Source organism: Miscanthus floridulus, chromosome 4, assembly GCF_019320115.1.
Source record: "Miscanthus floridulus cultivar M001 chromosome 4, ASM1932011v1, whole genome shotgun sequence".
Lineage (NCBI taxonomy): Eukaryota > Viridiplantae > Streptophyta > Magnoliopsida > Poales > Poaceae > Miscanthus > Miscanthus floridulus.
In genome coordinates, this window is record NC_089583.1 from 13,847,570 (window position 1) to 13,862,574 (window position 15,005).

Sequence of the window (15,005 nt, forward strand, 5' to 3'; positions counted from 1 at the left end):
GTGAAAGGTATGAAAAATTGTCAATTGAGCATGCTTTAGTTACTAACTCCTCTTCTAGTGTTTTACAACTAGAGAAGGAAAACTTTGAGCTCAAGGCAAGGCTAGATGAACTATCAAGCAAGTATAATGTGCTACAAGCAAACTATGTTCATCTAAAGTGCTCTCATGATGAAGTAGTAGAATCAAGCATCATGCTTGAGGTAGCTCATGAGGTTGTGATCACATCGGTAAAATTTTCTCAAACTCTCACACATTCACTCACTAGTACACCATCTCAATTAAATATTTCTTGTATTAATGAGTGTGCTCGTCAAGCAAGCCAATCTTCGATTGAGCTAAGTCTTATAGAAAACATAGAGCTCAAAGAAGAGGTGAAAAGGTTAAAAAAAGATGTGATTTGGTTGAAGGGTAGGGAGAAAGAACAACATTCTCAAGATAACCGTGATAACATGGTGAAGAAGCTTGAGAAGGGTTCAAACCTTGCTTCCTCCAAAGCCCAACAAAAGAATCACATTTCAAGTAAGGCCAACACAACCAAGAGCAAGAAACATGGAAAAAGGTTATGCTATGGTTGTGGATTATATGGACATGAGTGGGAAATGTATCCACATAAGAGTTGGTCCGACAAGTGTGAAGTGGCCGAAAAAGGCCTCAAACAAGTTGGCCAACCAAAAGAAAAGTGATGGACAAAGCGCTTGTCTCATGAGCAAGAAATTAGGGCATCCTACCAAGAAATGCCCAATGTACAAAGAGGCAAGAAAGGAAGCCTAAGTTGCAACCAGAAGATGCTATGGATGCAATGAAATGGGCCACAAGGTTGATAGATGTCCATACAAGCAAAGCAAGCATAGAGCAAACAAAGGTCGCATATGCTATGCTTGTAGAAGAAAGGGGCATCTAAGCTATGAATGCCCAAATGGTAATGCTCCTAAGCCGAACACATTTGTGTATAATGATAAGCTTAGGAAGACCACAAATGGAGTTAGCACTAGCAAGGTGATGTGTTCACCACAAACTAGTGCTAAAGCCATTTGGGTGCCTAAGCACTTGTTGAATAACCGAAAAGGACCCAACAAGAGTTGGGTACCAAAGTGTGCTTAGGTTAATGATGTAGGTACTTGATGATGAGATGAAGGCTTTGGGGTGGTTGAGCAAGCAATTTGATAATATTCACTCAATCTATCAACCAATTCTTATCATAATCTCTTATATGGTTGACCCAAAGATAATTCAATGAATATATCATATATTTCATCCTCACCATTGGTAACAAGTACCTAAACCTTATAGGATAGCCACCTTGCTCATTTTGTGTTCAATAGTTCACAAATAGGCATATTTGTGAAATATTGAAAGTGGCTAATTGAAAAGTATTTTATTTTGCCATATGATGCTTTTAATGTCTCTCTAGTGGAGCAATTTATTTGTTGAGATGCAGGGCATAAAATAAATACTATCGCTAAAATGATGAATCACAAGCAGCGGGTTATTTGCCTCTATCCTGCACCTATCGGACGTGTCCGGTATGGACAGGGACAGAAAGCAAGTGTTTCTATTTTATGTATTCCAGACGTGTTCGGTATACCTACTGAACGTGTCCGGTATTGCAGGAATCAGAACACTAATAAGATTACAACTGAGTCTTTGATCCATATATTTTCATATATCCTCAATTTACTCAGAAGCTTGTGGTTTATCAAATCTAAGTGGATTGTGAGCATCTCTTGAACTCAAATTTAAATATGGCAAATTATTTGGTTATGGTTCAAAATAGAAAATTGACTCCCATATTCTTAATAGAATAAAATGCTAGTTGAAAGTCATTCAAATTACTTAAGCACTTATTTAGGGGGAGCTCAGTTTCTTTTTTGCACCTTTGTGAACTAACAAATTTATCTTGCATTCTTTGTAGTCCTTCGAATGAAAATATATCTAGCATGATTATTTGGGAATTAAGGTCAACATAAAGATTATCATGCTATGTATCTTCTTAGTGGTATTCTTGCGGGCTCAAGGCAAAGGTATGTCTTTACATACATGCATTGTAAGTGCATCTAAGGCCCTTTATATGTTAGAATGTGCATTTATGTGACATAGAAGAGATGTTTTTCAAAACCCATAACTAGCATGTGTAGGTGGTGTGAATTTGAAAAACTATTTGAATCTTGGTCTTTGTGACCTAGCCTTGTCATGTGATAATTATAGCTCACCTTGATTGTTGGATTAGATAATCACACATGACATGGCTTTCTTAAGTCCACAATCTACTATGTCTCACAATATCTCTCTTAAGTAATCAAAATCTATATATGCCAAATAATTGGAAAAGAGAAGTGATACTCATGGCATTTGGATAAGAAAAGTATTTACACCTTATTTGGATCAAGGACATACATGTTTTTGGATCAAGAAATGATAGAGAAGGGGATTGGAATTAAGTGAATAAAATTTGGAAAAAGAACAGCCATCCCGCAAATACCGGACGTGTCCGGTATGAGCGGGATTATAAAAACTGCCCGATACCCCTTTGGCCAAGTTAGGTTATTCATCTTCCAGCCAACCCAGCCGCCTCTCCTCGACCTTCATTGGCGATTTCAAGTTTCCATCATGAAAAGTAAGAGAGGGAGATTGGATCGGAGGAGATTTGCATCAAGATCGAAGGCTCTGGGACTTGGATTTCCAAACGTATCTTCATTCACTCTCTCTAGGTGCCCTAATCCTGGACCTCATCTGATCTAAGCGGTTAGGGCATGATTTTGAAATCCCTTCGATAGAGATGCTACATTACCTGTCTAGAAGCAATGCCAGAGTTTGGATTGGATTGGTTAAAGATTGAGCCAAGGACCCCAGCTAGGGTTGCTGTCCGCTCATACCGAACATGTCCGGTATGGGACAACAGAGCAGATTTTGCTCCCTTATTTCAATCTTCTTAGTGGTTGATTCTTAGGGCTAAGTTTAATTGTCTATTGTGTTTTGTGAACCTTTTGACCTAGTTTGGTTGAGGTGATTACAAAGCATGGGACAATTATTCTTATTTCTATATATCAACTAAAATAAGCTATCATTTGGGCATGTATCTAAAATTCCTTGCAAATATTTGGATACAGGACAACAGCTATGAGTGGAAGACAGAAGCCTAGGTCCAAGCATAGGCATGATCCAGCTTTGGAGAAATACAAGAAGGCAAGACAGGAAATGCATCCCAGATATAGTCAGCAGGAGCAGGGGAGTAGCAGAGGACTCTCTAGGGCTACTAGAGGTGCTCCACAATACAAAGAGGGAGACGACAATTCTTCCTCTGACATAGATACAGAGGAGTATAGAGTGGAGCCTAGTACAAGAAAGAGGAAGAGCACTGATAGAGGTTTAGATGGTGGCAGCTCAGATGATGAGCAAGAGATTGAGGAGGAGCAGGTAGTACCTCCAGCTCAGCACCAGCTAGGTCAGGGTATGCACTATGGTTTACTTGAGCCACATCCACCTAGTGTACCCTCTTATGTTTCTAGAGTTGACTATCAAGGGAAAGGCATGACCAGAAGGGCCAGAGATGAAAGAAGAATTGATCCAAGGGGCTTGTCGAGGATTTAGTTTGGTCATCAATTTTAGACAGCCTTTCATATGGACTACTACACCAGTGTGATCCTCGCCAGGGACCCAGTGATTGATAGGTCTCAGTGGATTGACTGGCAGTACGTCAGAGATTTGCAGAAGGCCTCCATTGATCATACTATTACCATTTGTGAGCATACATGGGTTTATGAGATTATGGAGTTTCAGCATGACTGGAACACAGAGGTGGCAGCTCAGTTCTATGCCACCCTATATGTTGAGGAGGATGAGAGGCGTATGCACTGGATGCTTGAGGTTTAGTGGTACAGTGTTGATTATGATGCTTTTGCAGCTCTACTTGGCTTCTCAAATGATAATCTTCAGAAAGATATGATCCACACAGAGTAGGTGTTGCCTCTAGAGCAGCTTGCCTACATGTACCCACCAAGGGGTGAGAGAGGAGTAGTGGGGAAGGTTCTAGGTCTTCACCCTACTTACAGATACCTAGACAAGATGTTCAGGAAGACTATTGATTGCAAGGGTGGAGATAAGGGAACCATTGCAAATTACTCTAGGAACCTGCTCCACAGGATGGCACCTGATGCACGACCTTTTAGCATCTTTGATTCCATATGGTGTGAGATTAGGAGTGTCGGTGAGAGGCCCCTCAAGGGCTGTGGTTTTGCTCCCTACATCATGCACATGATTGAGCAGGTCACAAGGCATACCTTTGAGTATGACAAGGTACATAAGGCCCTGAAGATTGTTACATATTTGACTTAGGTTAGGGTACCTCCAGCATGACCAGGAGGAGCAGCAATAGCACCAGAGGTAGATGCACCTGTAGGTGGTGGTGTAGTAGGATGAGCTTCTCCTCTACCACATGCACCTTCATGTTCTTCTCCACATCGCCGCAATCCTCCTTCTCCTATTCATAAGATGTTCAGTGCTATCTTTGGGATGTGCAAGGACATATGGACCTGTCAGTAGAAGAAGAGGGAGGCTAGGAGGAAGGATACTTGGACTTTGAAGCAGATTGCTTCTAGACTTGAGCTTGATCCTCCTAGGTCTCCACTATCAGATGAGGTAGCTAGTGAGCCTGAGACTGAGGAGCAGCAGCAAGGCAGGTAGACGTAGAGTTTACTGAGTTCCTTTAGCGACAGTAGCAGCAACAACAGGCACCAGAGCACCCTGACACTTTACCACTATAGGCTCATGTGCCTACTCACTCTCAGCCACATCCCAGTACAACAGACGAGTATGCTTCAGACTGGTGGAGTGACCTCACGGGTAGTTTCTATGACCCATCTAGTGCGGGTGGTTCTTGTCCAGTCGGTGCTACACATTCAGATGATGAGGATGTTGGTAGAGATGAAGATGCTGATGAGTGATGACAGCTGTCAGAGATAGCTTGCAGCCACTTTGTACTTAGTATGTCATTGTTGGACCTTTGTGGTAATAGATGACAAAGGGGGAGAGAGACTGATTAAAGCTTCAGGATATTTGTCTTTTTGACTTTTCTTTGCACCTGAAGATATGTACTGCAGGCTGTAGTTTGTGAGCTTCATTAATGTATATCTTGAGTTTGAAATAGATTGTATCATGTGAGAGATAAGGCTTACTTATGTTTTATCTTTGTATCTCTTGAGACATGATCTTTATTTATTTTATATTAGTGGCTTGTGGATTTGAGAAAATGTGTAATGAGTACTATGTGTGACATACATGTGTTATATTTATTTTCATAAGGACTATGCATGCTTGAATGAAAATATTTGATGTGATGTCTTTATATTTATTCTTGTGTGATATATCTTGACATATGCATCACGGTTTTACTATGTCACACACACATGCACTCCACGGATGCAATAATTTAGGGGGAGTCTCCTATATGTTTTAGTATGTGCAATTGACATTTGAGGTCATTTCATGAATTCTAATCACAAGCACATATTAAGGGGAACCTCTCATAAACCATTGAACCCAAAAGTTTAAATGTTTATATTCTTTTATAAGCTTTAATCAAGTTGTCATCAATCACCAAAAAGGGGGAGATTGAAAGTGCATCTAACCCTTTAGTGGGTTTTGAATGGTTGAATGACAACATGATTAAAGGTCTAACCCATTTGCTAAGTGTAGACATGTAATTGGATATCTCACAGGTACTTAATGAAAGTCAAAATGATGCGTTGTTGTATAAAATAATCTAGTTCAAGCACAAGACAACAATGCAAATGGAATTTATGCAAAAGCTTATTTATTGTGGGATTTCCATGCTCTATGTGAAAGCAAGCTCGTAAGAATTAATTAATGAGACATGAGGGCTTGCATATGGAATGGTCTCATATTTGAAGCTTGCTAAATTGAAATGAAAAAGATAACAATACAAATGAATGGTTGATTCAACACAAGATGTGACTTGATGGCTTGAGATGGTGAAGATAGCAAGGGAAGGCTTCGAGGTACTAAGTAAGGGTGAAGGGCAAGCGATAGCTTGGCGGCCGAAGAACCTAGCTAGGGTGAAGAAGGGAGCACTTGCATTTAGTTGAGGTACTAATCAAGCTACGATGGTCATATTGATGTGGAGGATCAAATCTATATTGGACAAAGTGTTTGAAGTGACTTGATGCATTTGGAGTTATTCATATTTGATGAATGGAATCAAGTCATGTGCTCAAGATGTCTATGCTCAAGTGACAAGATCAATATCAACATGTTGGCACCCTTACTTGATGAAGATTGAAAGAGATGACATTAATTCAAAAGAGGTCAACTCAAGCAATATAAATTTGTTTTTCCTTTAATCTTGAGTTTAATAGGTATGCCATACTATTAAGAGGGATGCATCATGTTGATAGATAATGTTTTATAAGTGCTCAAGCCAACCCATGTGAGTTTTGAGTATTTGAGAGACAAAAGAGCTAACTGATTTCTTGCTGGTCTGGCAATACCGGACGTGTCCAGTATTTGCCCAGCAATGGTAAAATTGTTGTTCTAGAGTTGGTTTGTCGGGAGTTCCGACTGTCGGGAGTTCCGATAATGGTCGGGAGTTCCAACGTCTCGCGCTTTAACTGACTTGGAGAGTTCACTGTGGTGGTCATATCGGACGACCAGAGGCCTATAGCTAGGTTTCAAATGCCTTGAGAGTCGGGAGTTCCGACACCTCACATACTTTAACTCAGTTACATGGTTTTTCAAATATACTGAGGGTCGGGAGTTCCGACGTGAGTCGGGAGTTTTGGCATTCATCGGGAGTTCCGACGCCTCACATTGTCATTGTAACTTAGTTACTGTTGGGGTAGTATAAGTCATACCGGACGTGTCCGGTATGACAATGGCTATAAAACAGCTAGTTTTCCAAGGGGGCTATAAATACCCCCAAGCCTCCACCTTTGGAGGCTGCTGATTCTACTGGTTTCGATATATGTTTTTGAGCTTTGCCAACTCTCTCAACCCTCTCTTAGTGAGTGTTTGATCAAATTTGCCAAATCAAATTATGGGTTGAGTGAAATTTAAAAAGAGAGCAATCCAACCACTTGAGCACTTGTGCATATTGTCAATCTCGTGATTCGCATTTGTTACTCTTGGACTCTTTGGTCCTAGATGGTTAGGCATTGCCGGAGAGCACCCGAGAGATTGTGGTGTGCCTCGGAAAGTTTGTAACGGTCGATTCTGCCGCCTCAGAATCAACTAGTGAAAGGAGGAAAAGGAGTTGGAAAAGGCTTCGGCTAGAGTGACCTTCGTGGTACCCTATAGGGCTGACCTTCGCTGGGTTGCCCACAACCCCCTCAATGGAGAGTAGGACTCGAACGAGTTCGAACTTCGGTAAAACAAATATCGTGTCTCAATTCGTATTTCATTTGATATTTGTGTTGCTCCAGCTCTTGTGCAGGTTCTTTGTGTATATTGTCATCTCTAGTAGGTGCCTACAGTTTGGTTTGAAGATAAAAATCGAAAGGAGCAAGTTCGGGGCTGATCTGTAGAAATCGTGTATACCGAACACGTCCGGTATTCATACCAGACACGTCCGGTATTAGAGCTCTATGTTGAATACTATTTGATCTCTGTCCTATCTTTGTGTTGCAGGGTTGTAGCTTCTAGATATATTCTTTATACCTTGTTTACTCTATGGCTAACTTGTGAGGGGTGGTATTACTCTTAATTTGGAGTTTCCATTTTGGAAACTCTCTTTTCTAATTGTTTCCGCATTTAAAGGTGTTAATTTTTAGAAATGCCTATGCACCCTCCTCTAGGCGGCATCCTAGGTCCTTTCAGTGGCCTAGCCCATAAGATCAAGGCGTGCACAGCATTGGTCGACGTGCACCACAAGATATTGTATAGTACCAAATATGATACTTTCCTTATAACCCCACCCCTCCAGAGTATATAAGAAGAGGCAAGGGTCCCCTAGTCGACTACGACTACATCTCAATACAATACACCAAAGACATAGGACGTAGGGTATTACATCGATTAGATGGCCTGAACCTGTCTAAATCGCTGTCTCTGCGCCTTGTGTCACCATCCGGTTCCTATCACGCGTACCTCCACCGATCAATCTACCTTCATGGGATACCCCACGGAGGACTGCCGAGCATATTTTGTTGACAAACAACCACCTCAACTTTGCTCTAATTCTACTCATACAAGATGTATGAATGATCAAGCATAAAGTTCTATATGTCAAGATCATAGCATACAAACTATATACTAGTTCATATATAATGATTATAACATGAGAACTATAGTCTAGTTAATATGCATTGCTATATTATAAGTATGAGAGGATGACTATGGAAGAACTCTTTATATTCATACCAAGTGTTGCTTTTCTTCCGAGGAGACAAGCTCTCCATGTAGGTCTTACCTTGCTCACAATACTACTACTATAACTAAAAGAGTACAAGAGATGAGTACTGAGGTAGAGGCTCCAAATATTGGTGTGTTTTGAGAATGAGCTCTAGCCCTTCTTTTTATAGTGGAGTGAGGATGGTTTGGTGCTAGAAAATTCAGAAACACCTAGGAACCGCCGTAGCATGGCGGCATGCAACCGCCAGAGCGAGGTGGGGCTGAGGCGCTGGGGGTGGTGTGATCACACCCTAGCCTGCTCTGCTAGCCACCGCCTTGCTCTGGTGGCCTACTAGCTGGGCCTGGGCCGCATCCTCGGTGGTGTTTTGCCTAGGTAAGTTGTGTAGGTGGGCTTCTCCATTTCTTTCATTCGCGCATTTCTGCTTTACTCTTTCTATTTGTGCCTTTTTTGCTTGGTTTTGTTTATTTTCCAATTGTATTTGAATGTGTGTCCTACAAAACATGTTTTCTCCAATACAAGTGGAACCATGTCAATGTATATGCATATGTGTCAAAAGTATGTTTATTTCTCCTATTTTGGATAATAATTAGAGGTCGAATGTTGTCGTTAGTGACTGCCAACAAATCCCTCGAGCTTAACCTTTGCTCATCCCGAGCAAATAGCTAAGTACTTGGTTGTTGATCAGGAGTTGCTACTATGCCAATACAATTCACAAGTGCCATGTTTATAACAAAATATTCTTCCATAATTCAAATAAATTGGCATTTTTATCCACTCTTTACCTTGATCCCTGTGGGGCGTATAGCTTTTCCAAGTTTTTGGGCAGTTGTAAGATAGAACGGTTGTAACAGAATTACCAATCATTCATTCTAGGATTAACCATCTATCTAGAGGTTTTATAAGTTTTGCAAAATAAATGTAAGTTCCTCAAATGATTCTCTCGATCGCTCGATGTGTATGAAACCTTACCAAAGGCATTTGAAATTTTGCCTTCTTTTCATATCCTACCACTAAAGGCTTTTGAGTGGAGTTTTGGGTAGGTATGAAAGGTGGGGCATACTTGCATCACATATTTTGCTAAATCAAAGGCCAGACATCAAGGAGATGCAAGTCATACACTTTGATCAAGACGTGCAAGTGTGTGGAATTTTTATAAAGTTCTAATCTAAATATTTTTTTGTACTCCTTGAATCTTGAATCTCTCTTTTTGGGATGAATGCCTTTATTTGGAAGTATGGGCTATCTTTATTTTTTTCTTTTTCTTTTCTTTTCTTCATGCTTTTTGCATGCATTTTTTTCTCTCATGCCTTTTGGCATGGATATATATATTTTTCTTTTCCTCTCTTTCTTTTTTTAGCATAGCCCATACTATTCTTTTTTTGCATATGAAAATTTTTGAGAGATAGACACATGATAAATGAATGGAGTAATTATTTGGTGGATGGAAAGACATGTTTTTGTGTAACTCTCAGTGTAAGAGTCAGTAGTTTTATTTGTGGGTGTACGTGTGTCTTGATCATGGGTGCATGACAAGAATCTCATCAAGGGTCGCAACAATTTGATAAAGCTCAATGCTGAAAGGATCTAAACAATACCTAGAGGGGGGGGGGGTGAATAGGCGTATCTAAAAAATTCTACACAAAACTCAAAGTCACTTGTCAGCAACTGTTGGAAGTCCTAATAGTTTGGGTCGGAACTCCGACGTCGTCAGAAGTTTCGGCGCAAACTATCAGAAGTCCTGACGAATACGAGAAATGTACTACAAGTGCTAAAATGAATTTTGTGACTTCGATAACTTACAACCCCACTTCCTAGTGGTAAGGTAATGCGTTGGGGTTGCTCCTTTGACACCGAAAGGTCACCACTCCATAGATCGAGTCCAAACCCTAAGAAAATCTTTAGGGAGGAAGAGACACACAAGAATAAAAGTGATATCACAAGTCTCAACAACAATAAGCACGCGGGACACAAGGATTTATCCCAAGGTTTGACAACCCCACAAAGGAGCTTCTATGTCCACGTTGTTGAGGTGACCACAAAGGTTAGAGTCTCTTTTACCTCCTTGTCTCTCTCAATGCAACCACAAAGGTCACTCAAGGTTTCCACTAAGAAATCAAGGGTAATGCAAACTTTCCAAGGCTCTTCCACAAGATGGAAGCTCTTGGGCGACGTCTAGCTGGCTAGGGGCAAAGCCCCAAGAGTAATAGACGCAAATCCAACTGTCTTGATGAAGAAATCGAGTGCTCAAACTTGCCAAAGTGATGCTCTCACTCAATCCACTCTCCTTTCACTCAAAACCCTAGGGGGATCGAAGATTGGAACAAAGGGAAGAGGAGAGGGGAGTCTTGAATGCTTGAGAGCTGTTTTGGCTGTGAGTAGGTTGCAATGAATGGATGACGGTTAGAAGAGAGGAGAGAGATATTTATATTCAAGGTAGAAATTCAACCATTTAGATCTACGTCGGAAGTTCCGACGTAGATCTCAGGACTTCCAACATATAAAGAAAATACTGTTCACACAAGGTCAAAGTCCGCATGAGCTAGTCAATGTCAGAACTCTTGACTTACGTCGGGACTTCCGATGGGCGCAGTCAGCTAGCTAGCTAAAGTCAAGGTGTCGGGACTTTCGACTCAGGTTGGGACTTCCGACTGTCGGGAGTTTTGACTCACGTCGGGACTTTCAACAACCACGGTCACTGCGCAGGCTAAGTGACTGGGCGTCAGGACTTCCGACGTGAGTCGTGACTTCTGACGGTTGGGAGTTTCGACTTACGTAGGGACTTCCGACACCAAGAGTCACCGAAAACTATTCTACGTGCTCGTGAAGTTCTAGAGTGTCTCTCTTTTGATTTTATTTTTATGCTTGAGCACTCTATCTTCCTCAGACCAACTAAGTTTGCATCCCTATTTATAGTGCAACGGATCCTAAACTCAAAAGAAAATATAAAACCCTTGGAGAGCGCTTTGAGTTCGTTCGCCTTTACAACTGCAAGAATTGAGGGATACCATTTCATCTTTATCAACTCTTTGAATTTTTCATGGGACTAATAGCTGCGACATATCTCATTAAGATCACATTAGTCCTTAATTTGGATGTCATCAATACACCAAAAACCACATAGGGGGCAAATACACTTTCAATCTCCCCTTTTTGGTAATTGATGACAACCAACTTAGGCTTTTTATAAGAATGGAAGAATTTAAAACTTTTGAACCCCAAAATTTATAGAGCTCCCCCTTGATGTGCAACGTGCCCATTTCAACAGCACCACCCTTTCGTATTTTGGGCATAACTCTTAGCTCCGAACTTCAATTTCGATGATATAGGACTTTTTGGAAAGCTAATGAAATGCTCTACAACATTGAAGTGGTGGAAATTGATTTGGAGAAAGTTAGGAACACTAGACTGTTCGGTGATCATGGTGGTGTGGCACTGCCCCTTTTTTCTAGAGAGGGAGGAAAACTCGTCGTGGGGCACCGCCACCCCTAGGGCGATGCACCGCCCCCCTATGTCTGTTGCCAGGGTCTCAACGGCTAGTTTAAATTAGCTGTTGCAATTCAACCGTTGGGGCACCGTCACCCCTTGTTCGGTGCCCGCATGTTGTTGTCCTGTGACCGCGTAAAAATGTGTTCCAAGGCTCCAACAGCTCTATTTGGCTTGGAGGCTATAAATAGAGGTGGAGCTCTGGCTTGGGCTAGATGCTGAGCACCCTTAAGCCTTGGTGGTTTGTGTAGGTGTGTTTGGGAGCCCTCTAACTCACATACGCTTGATAATGATCATTCGATTGAGTGTGAGTGTGATTCTAATGCGATTGCATCGTGAGTAGGGATGAAAACGGATCGGATATGGACGGATATCACCGATATTACATTTGTTTTCATATTTCTGTCCGGATTCGGATTCGAATACGGATAGTGTCAACTATGTCGGATAGGATACGATTGGATATCGACATCATAAATATGCGATTTGAGTATTCATATACGGATACGGTATCGGATGTTGGATATCCGGACTCGGATACGGACAGATCTCAACCCCTCTAAACGGATTCGGTTTCGAATACGGTCGAAAAATATCCATACCGTTTTCATCACTAATCGTGAGGTTGCATCGAGTGGTACTAGATGATCAAGTTGCAAGCCGGTGGTGCTTGTTAATTACTCTTGGAGGTTGCCATCTCCTAGACGACTTGGCAGTGGCCTCCGTTGAAGCACGCAAAGAAGATTATGCGGTGCTCCAGAGAAGTGATTTGTGAGGGGTGTTGTGCTCGCCCCACGGAAGACGCGAAGAGTAACTCTAGTTGAACGTGTCATTGAGCTAACCTCACTTGGTACATGGGGTTCTTGCAGCACCTAACGTGTGGACTTGGCGTGGTGCCAATTAGCCGCCGAACCACCAATTGAACGGGACTAGCGTGTTGGCAAGCACGTGAATCTCGGGATAAAAATCGTCATGTCATCCTTGTCTTACCGTTAGTTTGCATCCCCATACACAAGCTTGTATTTACTTTCATATATATTGTGCTTGTGTAGTTGCCCTTGTAACTAGTCTAACTTTAGTAGCTTGCTAGTTATCTTCTTGTTTGTGTAGCATAAAAGTAGCTCCTTTGCGTAACTAATTTGGCTTGAATAACCTTGTTAGTTATATTGCTTAGTTTGTGTAGCTAAGTGTTTTGAGCTCTATAATTTGACTTGTGTAGTCTTGTTATTGAGCATTGCTAGTGAGCTTAGGTCGCTTTGTGCTTTTGCTTATTAGCATGTATAGGAGATTTCTCGTTGCTTAAAGTACTAGTGACATAGGTTTGTGTGACCTTGCTCCTAGAATTATTAGGTAAACTCTAGCTAGCTCGGTACCTTTGTTATCTAATTAGAATTTTTTTAAGGTGCTTGAAAATTTAGATAGAGATGTGTAGTTTTAACTAGACTGATAGTTTTAATTCCGTATTTGTTTCAATTAACCGACACAATTAATTTTAGAAAAAACTATTTACCCCTCTGGTCGGTCGTCTCGTATAACTCCTTCGCAAAGCAACTTTTTCCGTATCAATGGGCAATGCTTCTGAGCACGCATTGAAGCAAAGGTAATGTTCCAGTTTTCTTCTTGAACTGTTGCACTTCTACACGCACGAAGGGGGGAAAGGAAGAAAGAAAGAAACAAGGCCAAACACACATGTTGCATCACTTGTTTTTTCGAGCTTTAACTCCTGAAAAAAGCTTCTTCTTTCGGGCAAAGAAGCAACAATCTAGTAGTTGACGCAAGCAGCTGCCTGGAACTGTGTTTGCGTAGCACAGCTCTCCTACACGAACACGACCCGACCAGGAATCGGCGGCGCTTTAACACAAGTTATGGCCCCCAGAGAGGGAGCCAGTCCAGGAGCCACATGCTGAGTTTTGGGCTGGGCGGGCCATGCTGAGCTCACGATCACAGTGGTAAACTAGGGCCAGAAATGTTTGGGCAGAAGAAGGAACACGAGCTTTGTTTGGGGCCGTTTGGTATAGATTCATGCACAGCTTCCGGAGCTGTTTTTCAGCTCTCAACCAAACGGTGAAAAAATGGAGGCGCTCCTCCCATGGAGCTCCGCAATTTCCGCTGAGACATATGACAGACGCAGGATGAAGCTAAAATAAGCAGCTCCCTCCCGCTCCCTCTGATAACGCGCTGGCCCGGACTCTTCTGCCCCGGTGCGGGTGGGCGAGGCCGCGCGGGCGCGATGGTGAGGCGAAGCGCGGACGCAGCAGCAAGGTGGAGGTGGAGTGCGAGCGCACCGGGCGAGGCGGAGCGCGTGTGCGCCGGCGAGGCTGCGTGCATGCGTGTCGGCACGCAGCGAGGATCGCGTGCGCCGATGAGGCAGATCGCTAGTGCCCCGGCGAGGCCGAGCGCATGCGCGCCGGCAAGGAGCGCGGACCACGCGAGTTGACGTAGAGGCCCGGTGCAGCTGCCAACTGAGGTCGAGGAAGGAGGAAGGCAGGGGCGGATCCACAGTTATGGTAGGGGGTGCATCCATCAGAAAAAACAGTAATTATGTTTAATTTTTTACCATATATGTACCCACATAAAATTCTATGCAGCCACGAGCCCAGCGCACCTCCTTTGCTTAGCTCCGCCACTGGAGGAAGGACACGGCGAGCTTGCGACTTTCTGGTCGGGAGGAGAGAGAACGACGATGGAGGAGAGGATAAGGAAAGAAAGAAAATGACGTCGAACGGTGTAAAAAATGTATTAAGTTGTTCGAGTGAATCTGCTCCACCAACAAAATTACAAATAAAGCTGTTTTAGCCGGAGACGGGCTCAAACGAACGGCCCTTTCTACCTTTCTCGTCAACCCATGGCTGTCCTGTCCATGATCCGTGGCCTTTTGAGGGCCCACGGAGGCACAGGCAGAAGCAAAACCGAGAACGTGGTTGCTGCTCGATCAGGATCACGGATGGAGCATGGGGAGGCTGCAGAGTTCGCCCATGCCATGACTGCCCCTGCCGTGCTCACGGTGTGTGGCCACGCGGCGCCACCCTCGTACCATGTGGCCACCTGCCCTGTCCTCGCGTCCCGGCTCCCACTCCCAGTCCCACCTTTTTTATTAGAGCAAGTATAATAGCAGGCTGTAAGCCGACTAAATGCTGAGGTGGAGGATAGAGGAGAGGAG